This window comes from Anser cygnoides, chromosome 1 (genome assembly GCF_040182565.1).
Source record: "Anser cygnoides isolate HZ-2024a breed goose chromosome 1, Taihu_goose_T2T_genome, whole genome shotgun sequence".
NCBI lineage: Eukaryota > Metazoa > Chordata > Aves > Anseriformes > Anatidae > Anser > Anser cygnoides.
Genome location: NC_089873.1, coordinates 166,401,803 through 166,420,385, shown reverse-complemented (window position 1 = coordinate 166,420,385; position 18,583 = coordinate 166,401,803). Strand labels below are relative to the sequence as shown.

The 18,583-nt window shown below is 37.6% G+C and overlaps 2 long non-coding RNA genes across 2 annotated transcripts in view; one reads left to right on the top strand and one right to left on the bottom strand.

The window, feature by feature from the left end:
- The window catches only part of LOC136788634 (uncharacterized), a 30,422-nt gene extending 19,927 nt beyond the window's left edge, over positions 1 to 10,495 (bottom strand). Inside the window, exon 1 of the long non-coding RNA XR_010827290.1 lies at positions 10,457 to 10,495. This is a non-coding gene — a long non-coding RNA (uncharacterized lncRNA). The remainder of the gene's footprint in view (positions 1 to 10,456) is intronic.
- LOC125179948 (uncharacterized) overlaps positions 1 to 16,870 on the top strand; it is a 119,071-nt gene extending 102,201 nt beyond the window's left edge. The window contains exons 2-3 of the long non-coding RNA XR_007158047.2: positions 8,639 to 8,703; positions 16,434 to 16,870. This is a non-coding gene — a long non-coding RNA (uncharacterized lncRNA). The remainder of the gene's footprint in view (positions 1 to 8,638; positions 8,704 to 16,433) is intronic.
- The last annotated feature ends 1,713 nt before the right edge of the window (positions 16,871 to 18,583 follow it).

Here is an 18,583-nt window from a genome sequence, read left to right as displayed (position 1 = left end):
GAAGATTTTACATAAAAATGAAAATTTTTACATGCATTTGTCTTTCCAAAAGGCTCAGACTGTAAACATGAGTAACTCAGATTGAAGATGTTCAAAGTTTCCAATAGAGCATTCAGGGTCTGGAGACATGAATTCAGTAACAATGGTCATACTTAGGGCTCCATGTCCTAATGAGAGCACACATCCCAAGGGATTTCCTGGAATTCCTTGAGGCTGAAAGTAGCTTTTTGATAAATCTATTTTCCAAACCACTCTATTCCAAGAAAACTATGAAAAAGGGCGTAGTGAAAAATGGTAAGAAAATGTGGGACTGTGAATAATGGTGGTAGTGAAGTAGTTCCTTGTGGTAGAAGATCAGGCAAGTATTTTCAAGCATGCGTGTCTGCTTCTACTTTAAGTGTGCAGATACTTACACACATCTGAAAATTTGCCTTTTGTGGTTTCCCAAAGGACAAGATGTGATGACTTTAGGAGGCAGGATTGTCCTCCTAAATTGTAACTTAATTACCTAGACAGGGTTACCTTTTACATTGTTGAGATAGTTTTGCCTCCCGTTCTGGTCATCAGCGTTTATGCCAGCCCCTAAGCAGAACCACCTGCAGCTAGCATAACACAGGCAGTGGGACTGCAAGAGGACTCAGGTATGCTTAGGAGCACTGAATCCAAACACTGCCAACCTGATTTACAGTCGTCTCTCAGAATAAATAAACAAACAAACAAACAAACAAATAAATAAATAAATAAATAAATTGCATATGTAGAAGTAAACCTTTAGACAAAAGGGCATGGGTGCCAGAGAAATGGTGGGGACCAAAACAGTCTGGGACAGCCAGCAACTTTATGAAAAGCCTCCAAGGAATTCTTCCTGAAAAGGGGTTTATTAAATCTCTGCACCTGCCCAGGCACCTTCACAAAGAGAAGGTTCTAGAAAAGTACTTAAGGTATGCCAATATGCTGAGGTTTTCCTTTATATGTCTCTATTTTTCTGTTTAATCCAGGCTTGTCAGAGACTCTGTTAGCAAGAGGACTTGAAACAATAAAATATAAAATGCTCACAAAGCCATGTTTCTGTAGGACTGGCATACTTTTAGCTACAAGCCACTCATTTTCCCGCAAAGAATGAAAGCACACGTAGCCTGTACTCAAAGACAAGCCGCAGAATGCATTTTCTCTAATTCCCTCTATTATTTTGCTGTTAGCTGGGGAGAACTGTTTGGCAGGGTGTTAAGCATCTGAAAGTACAGGGGAAAGCTTATTGTTTCACAGGCTGAAATCTGGCCAAATATTCCTTCTCTTTTCCTCATTGCTCCCACTTTTTGTTGACCGCCTCATGTGTGTTATTTTATACCTGTATCTTCTCTGTATGATCACATTAATTACATTCCATTCTTTCCACTTTGATATCTCATTAAAATCTTATAAATGATCATGCAGTGACCTTGAAGGACATGCATAATACATGAAAGTAAACCTGCAGTAAAATGTATTCTTTCACTCCTGACTGGCTACATCCCACATTTCTTTTTCCTATCCCCAATGACCCCAATATGGGGAGTTATGCTAGCTGAGCCAAGGTATGCAGGAGTGTGCAAATCCACTAACTCCATTAGCTTTCCCTACTGATGACAGCTGCAATATGTTAATGGCTTATGTTTGGATGTGATGGCCCTGCTACTACTTAGGGCACTATGCTAATTACCATAAGATGGTGACAACAGGTGCAAGTGTCACATCATATCAGCATCATGTGAATGAGAAAAATAGCTAGCAGCACCAAAAGCAACTCAAGAAAATGTAAACTTTAGTCAGCAGCCTGTGATTCTCTGAAGAACTATTCTTTAATGCTTATGATTAAAGGATTTACAGACGGATATTGTTGCTTTTTCTGCAAGTACAGTAATTTTGAATTCATAGGGATGTCTTCATAAGCTATTTAAAGTTATGTTTCAACAACATGCACTTATGTGGCAGTTCAAGTAAAATGCAGAAGGCCTGCCTGTATTTATGAAGATTTCCTTACTGAATAAAAGTTTTACTAAACCACATCCGCTGCAGTGAATACATATTGGAACAGACATGATTTCCAGCTGAATGAAATCACTGCGTCTCTTTGGCCTTGTGCTCTTAACATAGCTCTGCTCTATTGTCAGATTTGCTTATGCATATATATACTTGTCCTCTTTCCTCTTTGTCAGGGTTTGGTACCTCACTTTTCTCAATAGCAAGCAATTTACTAAAGCCCTGTGGTAGCCCTCCAGCAGGCTGAGCCAGCAAGACTGTTATCATTTTGCCCTTAACATAGTCCTACTATCTTAAGAGAAGTTTAATGCAAAGCATATGGACATACCTGAATCCTTTGTTAGAAACAACAACAAAAAATACCTTAGGAGACAGCTTTATGTGAAGTAATGAATAGTTATTCTATTCTGCTGACTATTATGGGAGTAAAAATGTTTTTCACAATAGTTTTTCTTATTATTGTTACAAATGTTTGGTACTACGTGAACCCACTGAAAGCTAAGATAAAACCTGAAAACAGCTATGTTTTGATTTTTTTGATGGTGGTCTTCAATTCTGAAAAGAAAATAGGCATGAGATCACTCAAAAACACTCCATGTTCTTAACTGATTTTAAGGCAGGTACAATTATGATGACTGATTTTGATCTCTTGAATAACCATAGCTACAGAGTATGCAAGTGATTTGACTCATTGTAAGAGTAGTCAGTATAGTCTTACTCAGGAGCAACTTTTTAATTCACAAATAAAAATACTCTCACAATACTCAGACATAACCTTAATACTGACATTAAATCCAGGTGATCAGCTGGATTTAATGTATTTCCATTATTCCAGTATTTCCACTGAAATGCTTTCATACCATTATTTTTAACTTAGCAGCACTAATAGATAAGTAAAAATTAGAGATAGGTCAATAGAGAACAAGTAATTATGTATAAATTTCCAAAGACAGTCCTTAGAAATGGCATAGTAAATGAAAAAGCAAAAGATTTATCCTCTACTTTTCCACAAAGAAGCTTCCTACTTGCAATTTTTGTGATGTGAAAAAGAAGTTGTACTAAATGCAAGTGCATCTTGACCATAAACAGGGAAGATCAATATTCAGTTCACCTGTCTGCATAAAGTCTAGCCTGCATCATACAGAGTTACAAGTGCAGCTTTATCCAACTTGCACTTGCATTATCTCTTCCCTTGACTGCACCACCATATTTTACTTGATAGCTTTACACTGACTGCACATTGGAGTGCTTTGATTGCATTATTCCTCCTTGTTGTCGAAATCTCTCATTTGGGAATGCAAATGTAAGTTTCTTATCTTATACCAGAAAGTCCTATCTTTTGCCTGTATATGCACAACAGAAGAGTTATGTATATTAAGATGTAATGTTCAGAATGTAACAGAATAAAGACCAGTGCTTCAGGCAAACCCCCACATACTCTACAGGTAATGATACCCTAGTACAATAAATTATAGGGAATTTTCAGAGAAAAACTTGCATTTGCAATGCAATTTTACCTACACCTGAATTGCCAGAGACTGTCAAGGGATTCACACCCCTAATAAAAATTTCTACAGCTAAAATAAAACACAGCAGGGACCAAAAAAACATTGAAGCTGAAAAGTGAATATGTAAAGGGATGGCTGCATCCTGAAAAAAAAACCAGCTTGCCAGATACCCATGCCACCATGTGTGACCTAAAAGTCTGATTGCTGTATACAGGTGTATTCACTTTCTTATTGATATTTACTGAATTCATTTTTGCATTTTCTGATTTTTTCCCTTTGCAACCAGGTAGCCATGGTGCTGTGTTGTTCCTGGTGACATTGAACACGGTTAGGGAAGCTTCATGCATTAGCCTCATTGTGCAAGCCATTATTAACTAAGTGGTAATACTGCGAGCAGTGTGACTTCTGGGGCAAGAAAGATTTTCTGGGGCTGTTCTCAAAGTATTATTCTTCATATCTTTTATTTCATACAAGTGTTATCAGGAGCCTGATTTGAAATCATAAGAGAAATAGTGCAAGGCCTTAATTCTTACATGAGTTCCTGGACAAATTCTATGTTCTCAGAACATTGTAAAAGCATAAACATCTAAACATTTACCACAGATCTAAACATGCTGAAGACAACACCCCACCCCCCCACCCACAGCAGGACCCACTGCCTTATCATGTAAAACTGCCATAGTCGTGCTGGAATGAAGCTCCTATCCCATATTCCTCCATCTGGCCAGTCATAGTCACTACAGTGAATCCTAAAGGCCAATGTTCACTGGGCTTAATCACACAAGCAGCAACCCTGAAACCAAAGAGGCAACTTATCTAAACCAAAGAATACACAGAAACATGTCTTAGGACAACTCTTCACTGTGTTGCATTTGTAGACGTTTGTGACAGTAAAATGAACATACTATTTCCTGATCAATCACATTCATTCCTTTAAACTGGATAACTTCAACTATCATTTTTAGTAACTGGATAACTTCAACTATCATTTTTAGTAACTTTCCATTTCATTTGCTGCATGCTACAAACATGCAATCAGTGAGGAAGTCCTTCACTCATATGTGAAGTATTTTGTGTAACCCTCATAGCCAATATCTATTATTGCTCTTCTGATTATCCTAACTTCTTCAATATTTTAAAATTGTAAATAACAATCTTCCCACTCTGAAAAACAGGCATTTAAAAATGTTGTTATTGCCACTCTGTTTAAGCACATTGTCTCTGTTACATTCCCCCTGTTGAGACTTAGCCTGAATGAATTGTAACTGCAGCATGTCCAACTGTTTCTTAAATAATTCCCATTTTTTTGCACCAGGTTTCCCACACAGTCATGAGATCTTGCATCATTTCCATCAAGATCATTCAGTTGTTTGTGTTACCACAAGCTATTTCTTCTAGTTAAAGCAAAGATGTAAGTAGTTCATATAGTAACATATAATGAAAACATGTTTATCTTCCAGAAAAACATCCCTACTTTATATAGTTACCTCCGTCAAAACTTCTTATAGTATTTATATTTTTTTACAAAACTTCCACTGAGCCAAAACTCATTTTATTGCTTCCTCTTCATTTCTTTTTTGTATCATGAATTTGTGATCCCTAAATCAGCCCTGCTCTATTTATCAAGATGGGCTAATTTCCTAGCACTGGGTGCCAAGAGCCTCTGATCATGAAGTTCAGTCAATAAACTGACTTCAGTAAGTAAGCAATTATGCATTGCCTCTGGAAACATGCTTCCCACCTTACAGGTTTTGCATACTTGTTATCCCAGTAAGTATCTGTGAAATTAAAATCCCCCATGATCAAAGTTTCAGTTTTTTTATAAGTATCTCTTAGCTGTAAACATGTTGTTTGTTGCAGTTATTCTAAAACACAATTTGCAAGGTAAAGTGTCTACAGTCACCACTGTAACTTGTTCCTTTTAATCAAGCAGCTATCTACCAGAAAAGTGAAACACTGTTTTGCATATACACAGTTAAAATATACAAGCCATAAACAATAACGCTTTCTCTCAGTTCATCTTATATTAAATGTAGCAAAATTAAAATTACACAAATTTTGCCCTAATCTACAAAAAGCCAAGAAAGACCAAGCAATTCTCCTTCATGTCATTTACTTAAATGCCAACAAAATTATTATCTCCAAAGTCTTTATGTTAGGAATAGGGCAAGTACTGTTTTAAAATAACAATATTAATTTGTTGTAATTTATGAAATATCTAATTATAACATTAAAAAAAAAAATGAGTGAGCAGTTACTTAACTAAGTATATATATATTTCAAGATGATATTTGAAAAAAGAGGTTTAAACTTTTGCATCCCTGCCTGTGGTCCAACAAGATATTTTAATCTCCCAAATACCTAAAAGTATAAAAGTATATTTTTTTTTGCTGAAGCATTTCTTTCCCCTCTCTCTTTCTCTTTTTTTTTTTTTTTTTTTTTTTGTTACCTTGAACACAAAATTAGGACACTGAAATTGCAGATAGTTATTTATAGTAGAGGAATATATACCAGAATATTTGAAATTTCTACCTGAATAAGTGTTGGCGGGTCCCTCATTCTGAATGTTTGTCACCTACTCTATGCCACACTGAGGCTTCAGGAAGCTACAAAGTAGGCCTAGATATTAATTGAATAGACAGGTAAAATGATTATTTACATTTTTCTCTAATCTTTTTTCTTCCACACTGTCCCTGCTACTTTCTTGATTGCTGTGGAAAACACCATCATCCTACTTACTGTTCAAGCCCATAAACAAGTCTTCAGCTTGGATCTCTGCCTAGGTACTGTCATCCAAAATAATATAATTGAGATTTTATTTTTGAACAGCAGATGATAAGGTCTTTTCTGCTCACTTTCACAGTGAAGTCTTTTAACATCTCATATCTCAATTATTCCTATTTTTTTAATCTCTGATTTCGACAAACATAACCTTTCTCCACTCATATTCTTGGCGCAGATAACATACCTACCTGGCATTTTAACCACATTTGACTTATCCCTTAGGATCATTATTCTAGTCACATGAACTGTAGAGCTTCTTTTCACCAAGAAGATCCCTCACATGAAGTACCAGATACTGAGGCAAATTCTCAGATTAACTTCACCAGCTTCCCATGTTACTGCTTAGAAGATCCCCCAGTCCTGCAAAACTGATTTTTCCATCTCTTCTAAATCCCTCCCTGAAGTTCTCTCTGCCTACAAACATACCTTGGGAGCGATGCAATTATTCAATCACCATGCCACACTTGTGTTCTCTCTTTTTTCTTTTTCCTTTTCTTTTTTTTCTTCTTTTTCTTGTACCCTCCACATACACTGTGTATATCTGTCATTGGGCCTTGTCTTAAGCTATGACTGTAAGCTGTCTGGAGCAGAGGTCATGCCTTTGTTTATGTTCAGCCAGCCACAAGGCACGGGGCACTGTGTGCCACTAGCAAGCAACAACTCAGCAATGGACCACCAGGGAAGCACTTCAGTTTACCTAAACATATATGCAGGTGCCTCCATACGAGATTCATCTACACTCCTTTTATAATCATTGAAACCTAATCCACACCATCAGGAGTCAGTTCAGTTGCTTAAATAGTTTTCTGGCAACATTATGGATGCTCTGATGTATTTAATGTGTTTCAGACATATGCAGCAGGATGGCAGATGTGGCACAGGACCTATGGGAAACTCACGTCCCCTGGACAGGGCAGCTAGTGGCTGGGCAGGGTACTCTAGGAAGTCTCATATGGCATTATACACTCATGTTTAAGCAACTCTCTCGAGCCCGCAGTGAACATAAGAGTAGCCAAAACACTTGGGTGACAAAAGCTGCATTTAAGTGTCTGAATCAGGAGCTAAATCTCACCTTTGTTAAGTACTGCTGTTTAAGTGTATGTTCATCTGGCCTCTTCCTATGCTGTTTTGTTGAAAAAGGAGCTGGAAATAGTAGTTCCTCTTTTCTGTTAATCAGAATACAGCGGCCATTCCTCAGGTTCAGTTTTACTGTGAATTCAAACATCTATTTTACTACAAGTATCTCTCCTACATATGCAACAGCCATTCTTTTCATGGTTGGAAGTCCCCAGAAGATAACAGTTTATCAATCCTCTACTCACCTGCTGGAGAAAGTTCTGTAATGGGTGGCTGATCTGGGGAAAAGACTGCCAGTTGCTCTGCTCCATTTCCTCTGCTGCTCATTGCAGTAGATAGCTTTTTCAGACAACATGCCTTGCAGTTCACAAAGCTGCATTATCACTACTACTGAAATGATCAAAAAGACTTTGCACTTGTGTCACTGCAGTTATTTTCAGGAAAATTGGAAACAAAGAAAAAGGAAGATGAAAGCTTCTGTGAAAGTATCTTTGAAAAGCATTTAATTTAAATAAACCTGTCCATTTTTCTTGCCAAAGGAAAAAAGTCCAAACACTTTAAAGCCAAAACCTTTGAACCACAGTCTCTGAAGAGCATTCAGATAAAGCTGTTGAAGTCTTGATGCAATAACAGAAAGAACTCAAGAAAGGGTTGATTTTGCCATCCTAAAAACCTTCTTTTGTCTCTGTGGCCAAGTAGTCTTCCTTGAACCAGTTTCCTTGTTTTGTATCTTATGATATGAAAATTATATCAAGACCTAGCTTGTTAAAGGCTTCTTTGTTGGATTTTTCTTCATTGTACATTGAACCACTAGAGATAATGGTGCCAAAACAGGCAGATTTGCAAATGGAGAGGAGGGAAAATAGTTTAGCCCAATAAGGACAGAAAAGAACTAGAAACATTTTGGTGCTAGTAAGAAGGGGAACAAAGCAGACTGACAGGGAGGGGCATGTAACCAATTACCAGTAATTATTGCATTAAATTAAATGTCCAATCTGCCTCCTAGGAAATCAAGTGCTATAAATGGCAGAAAATAAAAAGTGAGATCAAGATGTGAAGTCAAAATCCCTAATAAAGACTCAGTTTAAGGGCTGGCTTCAGAAAAAGGGAAAACTTTGGGACCTAAACCTGTGAGTAGCCTGGTAGCTAGCTAGATTTGTAGGAAGCAGTTCATTTTTTCCTCCATAAAACAAAACTAGGGAGAGGCAACTATTTCACTTTTTTTTTTTTTTTTTTTTTTCCCCCCCCAGAATCTGTGGCCCCTGGAGAGACAAGCAAGATGTTTCCAGCATTGGCTGGTCAGTTTTGCACCATGGTAAGTTTGAAATCCCTTTGGCACATTAACAGTACACTAGGTGCCATACTAAAAGAAGAATGCATCTACTGCATTATGTAGCTACTTGCTATCCTGGAGCAACCAGCAGAGATACTATTAAGCAGCAGTGATTAATCTCTTCACAGCAAGATTCCCCACAGTGAGAGCTAAGCTAGAGGCTGAAGAAATATGGAGATTTTTTTTCCACATTACTTTGCTGTGCACCACAATAAGGTTTCTTTTCAGGTCTTTCGGCTCCCATTAAACATGTTTCTTGGGACTTCAAAAAGCTTGAATAAATCAAGTTTGTTCTGTGAATATTTTAACCTTCCATCAGCCTTCCAGTTTTTATTTTTTCCTTTCTCTTAACCTCAGTAAATTTTTGAGAGAAAATATTGGAAATATATCATTTGCATCTTCTTTTTCTAATTCACCTTTTTCTTTGATTTAACATAAAGTGATCTTAGCAAAATTAGTTTAGTGTCTTGGCCCTTGGATGCAATGTGTATCTCATACACCCTACATTATATGGAAACAGCAATGCAATAACTGTCTTCATGTACTGACAATACTGACTCTTTCAAGGAGATGATCTCACTCAAGGAGCTGTGTATTTCATTTCTGTATTAGTTTCAGTGAAGGCATACTGTATCCTGACTGGTTTCATTTTTTGCCTCTGATATTGACATTAACAATTTTCCTTCATGTACCAAGGGAGTTTGCTGGCTGTGCTGAAACAGGCATTTTAAAACTCTACTCCACATTCTGTTCTCATTGAGATATTGAAAATATGAATTAACGCCACTGAAATCAAAAGATGTTTACAAGTACAAAACTGACATGAATCAGCTCAGGAACAAACTCTTGTCTGTAAGCTCAAGTCATATGTTTGGTTCAGAAGTAATACTTAGCCAGAAGTAATATTTAAACTACATCAAGATTAAGGAACTGATTCTGACATTTTTATACTCATGTCTTTTATGTACTGAACATACCAGGGTGAATACATAACTGCAGAGAGTCAGTGCACTGAACATACTACCTTTAAAATTCTGTTTTCTTGTGACACTTGTTTTGCCCCAGTGTCACAACCCAAAGACATTACTATAGAGCCCATATCAGAATTCAATTCACTACCTCCAGTGTTAAAATGAAACAAAACTAGCACACAAGCAAAAACAAACAAACAAACAAACATAACAAACAGTAAATTCAATAGCTAAAGGCTACATCCTAGACTGTGTGTTGCTTTGGAGTATCTGAGAAAAGATCTTGGCCTGTAACTTAGTGCCATCCATGGCAATGTGAAATTATTTCATCTTTGAGCTTTTCATCACATACATGTGTCAGTTATGCACTTCATAATGATGATTACATCCTCTATGATGAAACAACTTCCAAAACCATATTGATTGGGGATCTTTGAAGTGTAATACGTGTGTTTGCAGTTATGCAGTAAACACAGATGTGTACCATGGATTTGTGTAACTTGGTTTCTTTCCTGATGGAACCACAGATGAAGCAGTGCATGAAGTAATATAGACCCTTTTGTAATGTGGGCATAAGGTCCTACAACAGTTCTCTCCTTATGCTTGCATGATGCACACCTAGGACTTGCAGTCAGTGTGAACTTCTTCACCAGGAAATCACAGACAGTGTAGGTCTGTGATCCAAAAACCATGACACACCACAGCGAACTGAGCCCCAGTCCTTCTCTCTGCGCATTGCATTGATCAGTAACGTAGACACATACTTTCCATCCTCTTTCATATGGTGATGAGGGGCAGTTGAGGGGCTCTTCTGTGCTGCTGCTCCATATACATCTGAGTCTGGAAATGACAAGAAGAAAAGTCGAACAATGTCTTTGGAAGGAATGAGACAAGTTTGAAGTAAAAAGGTTGATTTGACAAGTACAAATCTAATACCTGAAACTATCATGCCACTTTGGCACTGAAAAAGCAGGGGAGAAATGCAGGGAGAAAGATCAACTACTGCATCTCAGCAGTTTATCTGGCACTGAGGAGGACTCCCTTTCAATCTGATGTAGTTCACTCAACCTTATTTTGCCAGCAACAGGACAACACCAGATTTCAAATTACACATTTTAAAGTATCCATAAATAGATTCTTTAAAAAAGTGTTGCATGAATCAAGCACCACTTCCCCAACCGTTGACTGCAACTGAATTATATCCATTCTTTACCTCCAGAACATTCTTTTCTGTCTTGATGCTTGAAATTATTGCAGATGTCTTCAGCTCTGTGACCCTCTGCTATATTTTCCCGATAGACTACACTAATGACCAAACAACCACTTTCTACCTGTTGGGTTCTACTTATCATATTTCACTGAGTCTAGAAAGAATCTTCAAAAACTTCCTCACTGTAAACAGATAAAAAATCAATATATATATATATATATCTGCATACAAGTGCTCAGCACATTACTGTAAGCATTTATGACTAAGAGACAGTTCCCAAAATGAAGACAGTCTTAAACATATATAAAAGCTATATTTTTAATGACAATCAGCGCTTACATTTTCTCCCAAAGTACATTACAGTCTTGGTAAATGCTGAGAAGTGCTACTGTTTGACTGAGGGAGGTGTATACAACTTGAAAAATATTGGAGTATTGTCATTTCTTCCAGAATTGAAAATACTGAATTTACATTTCATTGTAATCAATTCATTGGTTTATAGACCTCCAGTTCTCCAGGGAGCACCACAGATTCAGATGATCTCCCTGAGTGCTAGATTTTGTATTTGAATCTCTGATTTACTGAAAGATGTATTAAGAAACTTCATGTAGGCAGACAGTTCCCTATTGACTACACTTCTGAGGAGGCTCAGGAGCACAAGTTATTCCAGCAAGGATATGGAATAAATTATGCTCAGTAATTTGCCTCTAGATCAGCCTTTCTCCACACAGTGGTATAATGCATTCATCTGGACAAGCAGGCCCCATTTCAGAGAGTGTTTTATGCAGAGTGTATATCTTGCAAGAGAACAGAACAGATCAAATATTTGGCATAGAGACTGACTTTCACAGTCCCTCGAGAAAACAGTACTTATTTCAATTTGTGGAGGATTGCACTGTCAACTGGAAAATTCGGTTCTTATTTATCTGTGTGACATTCATTGAATTAGCCATCCCTTTGAATAAACTTTTCAAGGGAGTTTGAGGATAAACCCCACATTATCCCATATAGGAATGGTATTTAAATCTGAAGAGGTGATCTGTGATGGGTAAACCACAAAGTCTTTGACATTTTTGTTAAGGTTGACACAAATTGACAGCTATGGTTAAATGTCGGAATCCCTAAAACATGTTCTTCATTTACCAATTTTTTGTGCCTTTTTCACAATAACATTTTAATCTTTTTATCTCAGTGAATTGCTACCTGAATGATTGGCCTGGGTTTCCCCAGTTCAGTAATGTGCCCATATTAGGGGCAGTAAATGTCCCAGATAACCCGCTCTGACAATTCAAAGTGTTTCTGAAATCTTGTTATGTTGAAGAAACAGAAGGCTCCAACACTACTAATATACATTGTACTCTGCATATTTGAAAATCATGGAGAACTTTCAGATGTAATTCATCTTTCAAGAACAGAAAGAAGTAAAATAAGGAGGTTTCCCGGACCTTTCACAAACTTCAACCTTACATCTGGAGATTCACAGTTTATTTTGATAAAAAGTCACTTGCCCCTTTGCTAGTGCCCATAGACCTTAACAGAAAGAGACATCCTGATTCCTGTGGATAAGTGAAACAGTCATGTGTTCAAGCAATATGTCAGATGATGAGAAAATCAGTTCAGTTCACCTTTCTCCTGGCAACGTGCTCAGCCTCCAAAGTTTAACCCTTTAGCAATGCAAAGTTGCTTGCCTGAGTTTCCAGGCCGTCTCCCACATAATGTCAAAATACTGCAAACAAAGCTATTACTACAGTATTTCTGGCAGCACCAAATCTGCAAAACACTTGAAATGTGGTGCAAAATATTGTTCATTTGGCATGAGACTAGCTGCCCTCTCTCAGGCCTTCTCTAACCATATGTTCACATCACTCCTGCTGACATTGGTGGGAATTGCTACGAACCCAGAGGAGAAGCCTATTAAAAACAAGTCTTGTTGTATAGGTTATAATATATGCTTCAGTCAGAAAAAGAGGAACTTAGCTTTATTCTCTACATAAGTTATAGGAAACTACTTGGATAGAATGGGAGTAAGAAAAATCTCTTATCTGGCTGATATCTACATCTTGGAAATGAATGAACTTTTGCCATAGCTGATCTAGAAGTATTTCTGTAAAGCGTTGAATTTAGAAGAAAATTCATCAGAATCACAGAATCACAGAATGGTTAAGGCACCTTTGGAGACCATCTTGTACAACACCCCTGCTCAAGCAGGGAAATGCCTAGAACAGGTTAACCAGGACCATGTCTAGATGGCTTTTGAAGATGTCCAAGGAGGAAGACTCCACAACCTCTATGGGCAACTTATTCCAGTGCTCCATCACTTGCACAGTAAAGTGCTTCCTGATGTTCAGAGGGAACCTCTTGTTTTTTCCTTTGTGCCCACTACCTCTTAACCTGGCACTGGGTACCACTGCAAAGAACCTGACTCTGTCCTCTATGCACCCTCCCTTCAGGTATTTATAAACATTGATAAGATCTCCCCTGAGCCTCTTCTTCTCCAGGATGAACAGTCCCAGCTCTCTCAGCTTCTCCTCACAGGTGCTCCAATCCCTTCATCAGCATGGTGGCCCTCTGTTGGACTCTTTTCAATATGTCCATGTCAAAACTTTAGACACATTCAAAAAAAAAAAAAAAATTACCTGCTGTTAATTCTATAGTACCTTGGCAGAGAGCTAACTCCAGAAAAACTCAGAATATTTAAAATCTGAAAGAAACATGAAGTGCTACCTATTACAATAATTTGAATGGGGAAGTTCACGACATCCAGAGCACTTGACTCATATTTTTTGGAGATTATATTTGTCTACATTTGCTGTGTACCTGGAGACATCACCTTCACAGGTAGGAAAGCCAAATGTTTTAAAGATAAAAACTTCTATTTACTCTATGGGTAGAAATTGCTGTGCAGTTTAAATCAGTTTCTTGTAGTAAAACAGTTAAATGGTCCCTATATATCGACACTGTTTTAACAAAATAGCTGTTTATGCAAGCAAATGTATCTTTAGATACGTTTAGAATATTATATGAATTAAACTTAAGTGTACGGAATTCCTTTGATTTATCAGACCTGGAATGTGTTTCTCTTAGCTACCTAAATGTCTGACTAGACTTCAGCTGTTATACTTAATATCTTATACTTTACAGAATCATAGAATCATAGAATATCCCGAGTTGGAAGGGACCCATAAGGATCATCAAGTCCAACTCCTGGCACCGCACAGGTCTGCCCAAAAGTTTAGACCATGTGACTAAGTGCACAGTCCAATCTCTTCTTAAATTCAGACAGGCTTGGTGCAGTGACTACTTCACTGGGGAGCCTGTTCCAGTGTGCGACCACCCTCTCGGTGAAGAACCTCTTCCTGATGTCTAGCCTAAACTTCCTGTGCCTCAGCTTGACACTGTTCCCACGGGTCCTGTCGCGGGTGATAACGGAGAACAGGTCACCTGCCTCTCCACTCCCTCTCGCGAGGAAGTTATAGACTGCGATGAGGTCCCCCCTCAGCCTCCTCTTCTCCAGGCTGAGCAGGCCAAGTGACCTCAGCCGCTCCTCATACGTCTTCCCCTCTAGGCCCTTCACCATCTTCGTCACCCTCCTCTGGGCACTCTCCAACAGTTTAATGTCCTTTTTGTACTGTGGTGCCCAGAACTGCACACAGTACTCGAGGGGAGGCCGCACCAGCACAGAGTAGAGCGGGACAATCACTTCCCTCGACCGACTAGAGATGCCATGCTTGATGCATCCCAGGATACAGTTGGCCCTCCTGGCTGCCAGGGCACACTGCTGGCTCATATTCAGTTTGCTGTCAACCACAACCCCCAGATCCCTCTCTGCGGGGCTGCTCTCCAGCGTCCCGTCGTTATATATGTACATCAACTGGGTTAGATAAAATACTTTCTAGTATTTAGATCTGAAAATAATAGGTGAAACATGGCTTTCCATTTTGGTTCCATCCTTGAGAACAATGTAAAGTGCAATACAAAAATAACTTCACATTGTTTTGTACTGCAAAGAAAGCAAAATGAAATATAGACGAAGTGCAGATTTTTTCATCAATGTAGTTCATTTCTACTCAGCCTAAACAACTTATTTTTCCATATGTTGTGGAATGTAAGTGTATAATGTACATCCACATTGCTAACAAAAATCAGTTTAATTTAAAGCACTATGAAGTTGATAAGACAATAACATCATTTTGTGACTAATGAATTAGAAAGTGTGTGTCAGCCTACTGTATATATGCAATTTTATGAAATTTTAGAGGTTTTTTTCTGACAATTCTTGCATATGATGGTCTCAGGATCAACAGTACAACTGAAAACTTCAATTAATTGAGTAATATAGGAAGTCATTCTTTTCTAAATGGACTAGAGTGGGGGTCTGGATAGAGCAATTACAGATTAAAAGAGGAGGAGGAAACACTACAATCATTACATAGCAGAGGGCATAGGAATTCCTTGAGCTGTTTTCTCTTTAAATTTGGAAAATGTTGATATTTCTGTTTGAAAGTTCTTCCCCAATGAAAAAAAAAATGCCATATCTCTTTTTAATTTATAATGGTTAACTTTCAGGATTAAAAAATGTACCTTGAATATGGTTCTGTACTTTGGATTTTTCTGACCTCAGGTTCTTTCAACTTTCTTTTTGATCAGCTGGAAAGACAAGGTTCCTTGATCTGTCTGCCACTTGTAAAGTGAATTTCTAGTCTGTCAATGTACACAGAGCCCATTTTTGTGGATGGTTTTGCAGATATGTTCTGGAAGAGAGAAGGAGGATTCAGCTTTCAGTTCTGGAAATGCTTGCATCCCTTAGGACAGGTTGTGCTCGCCCCTTTTCTCTCTCTGCCCAGATATCATGCTGCTTTCTTCTGACTTCTCAGCCCTCACCTTGTTGCTCAGTCAGCCATCACTGTATTATCTTGGCTCACAACTGTAATCCAACACTCTTTCAATCTCATTCTCTTTCCAGATATAATTCCAGCTCCCCAGTCCTAATTACTCAGGCATTACTCCACTAAGTTTTTATCCAAACCACTCTGGACTGAATTTTTCCTCCACTGAGCTTCTTTCTCCAGTCCTATTGTCCAGCCAAACTCTATTTTGATAACACCTCTTTGTCAGGTTTATGCAATCTCCTGTTGGTGTTAGCACATTTTCATAATTTCCTGATTACAGTTTCCTTGTCCTGCAAGCACCACATCTCCCTACTTGAGGGAGGATAACGTCACCCTCTTTCAGTATTCAATATTGAAATATTCAATATTCAATACGCTGACTATAGATGTAGCCTACATAAGACTATACTCCTAAATTATAAACTAGTAAAGTGTAATGAATCATGCTCTGAGAATATATAAGATAATAGTTTTATATTTATTATTTACCGAGATTTTTTGTAACACTGAACTATCTCTGAGTTGTGATAATTGCTAATAATTTTAAATAATATATTAGTTGACAACTTCTATATTCAAAATATATTTTTATTATGCTATAATTTAATAAAGGACTTCCATTTGCAAATGTTTTTTACCAAGGTATACAGTTTCTCCCACTAAAGGATTCGTATCTGCGGTAAATGTTCAACGGCAAAACTGCTGGGACTACGGAAGTGGCATTTAGCTGGAAGAAATGAAATGTTGAGTATGCAAATGGACCATGGATGCTGATTTGTTCTCAGCCTTGCATGAAACATGCCTATAAGGAATACTGTGCAGACTCGTGGATGACCCAGAATGTAAAATTTTTTCATTTGTGTAAGTTAAAATGTCACCAAGGCATCACAGTAGTTAAACCAGACAGTTAAACTATCATATAAAGGAAATCACAAAACTGATCAAAAATGCTTTTTCTTTACTTTTTTTTTTATGATAGCAATCTGTATCTTTGAAAATAAACAGTTGTGGTTTTTTTTTGTTTGTTTGTTTGTTTTTGTAACGGTAAGACAGAAGTCTTGTAAAGCTTGTAGAGTGTTTAAAAGCATGAAAAACATGGAAGGAATTGGAGTGGTAGAAGTGGAGGTGTGATTGCCCTCCCTCTTTTTAAAGGTTTGTAGATTTACAGTCTGACTCCTTCAGAACAAGTATCTGGCAAAGAAAAAGCACTAAGTTCTACACCAACATTAATTTAAAAATAGTTGTACAGCATTTCCTGGTGCTAGTTATTTATCTAACTCCTGATTATTTGAATTGTTCATTATCTAATATATACTAATGAACACTGATATTAGCACAAACACAGAACACTGTTTTGAAATTTTCAGTACCAAATATTTCTGTTTACAGATAGACATCTTATAATTCATGTTTTATTTGCTCTTGAAAATGCTTATAAAACATCATATGCAGAGTTCTGTAATCACAACCAAGACTACTCTATTTTTTTTTGTTACAGCACAGATCAGTAGACACAGCCAAGAATGGGGTCCTGTGAAACAAGACAGTTGAATATATCTGAATATTTGTGAAGTTACTGATAGTTTTCTGGGCCCTGTTACCTTGCCTGTCTCCCTTGTGTTTTGATGGGCACAGACCAATCTGAAAATCAAGAGAAATGTTCAGCTGATGCTAAACATTTTAGGGAAGGAAGCTGGATGTCAGTAGGAGAATTAAAAGGGCGGTTGATGTGGAATCACTATGGCTGTTGAAGGACCACCGTGGTCAGAGGTAACAACTGAAAATCACATGAATGTGCCCCAGTCTGCCTTACTGTCTGGAATGAGTCAAAATTATTATAATCAGTTCTGTCCACAATCCTCTTGATAGTCATAACAAATTCACCTTTTAGTACGTAACTCTTTGTGATAAAATAAAAATCTTCTTTTCAAAGAGATAAGTTCACTTCAAACATCAGAAAGATTATGTAAATCAACTGTTTATTCTGCTAACTATCTTATTTTGAACATTTGAACAGGTGATTCTATATCAGACAGGAAATCATTTGTCTGTTCTACCTGTATAGGTACCAACATACAGTGTAATGCTCAGTAAATATCACGGTTCTCAAAATGCAGACTACAAAGCTACTGATGAAGTATTATTGACGGTGAAGAGTAATCCTGGTTTTCTGTTTCTACACAACAGTAGAGTGGCGAACACTGGCATCACTGTGTAGGCTAAGGACCGGCATGCCACAAAGACAACCAATCTCTCATGTGAAGAAACGTAGTTTCCTCAGGTTCTAGATGAGAAACTTTGCTAGGCTGATGAACATCTTGGATACCTATGCATAAAGAAGAATACTTCCGTTCTCTACTGTGATCACACCAGCACTTACCTTTACCTAGATTAAAGACGTAAATAAAAAAGCTAATTTTCTTAAAATAAATAATTTGACATTGTGAGTTTCAGAAACAACTCTACAGAAGTGGTATATTCCAGTACAAACAGCTGTAAAAGCTTTAAAGGTACATTGGAATATACATTTTCATGTTTTCACCTGTTGTTTCTTTTGAAACAGGCAGGATAGAATTAGATGGAGGGTCCTGATCATTCCATCTCCTCAGGTGAATTTCATATGTTGAAGACAAACACTGAGGTCTGCTGGGAAAGATGCAGTTTGTCTTTTCTTGGGAATAAACAGGGCAATGGATTCAGGGCTATTACTCATACTTCAGATTGGATAGATATTTCCATCAATCAAAAACTTGCGGTATCCTCCTACATATAAATCCTGGTACTTGACTGAA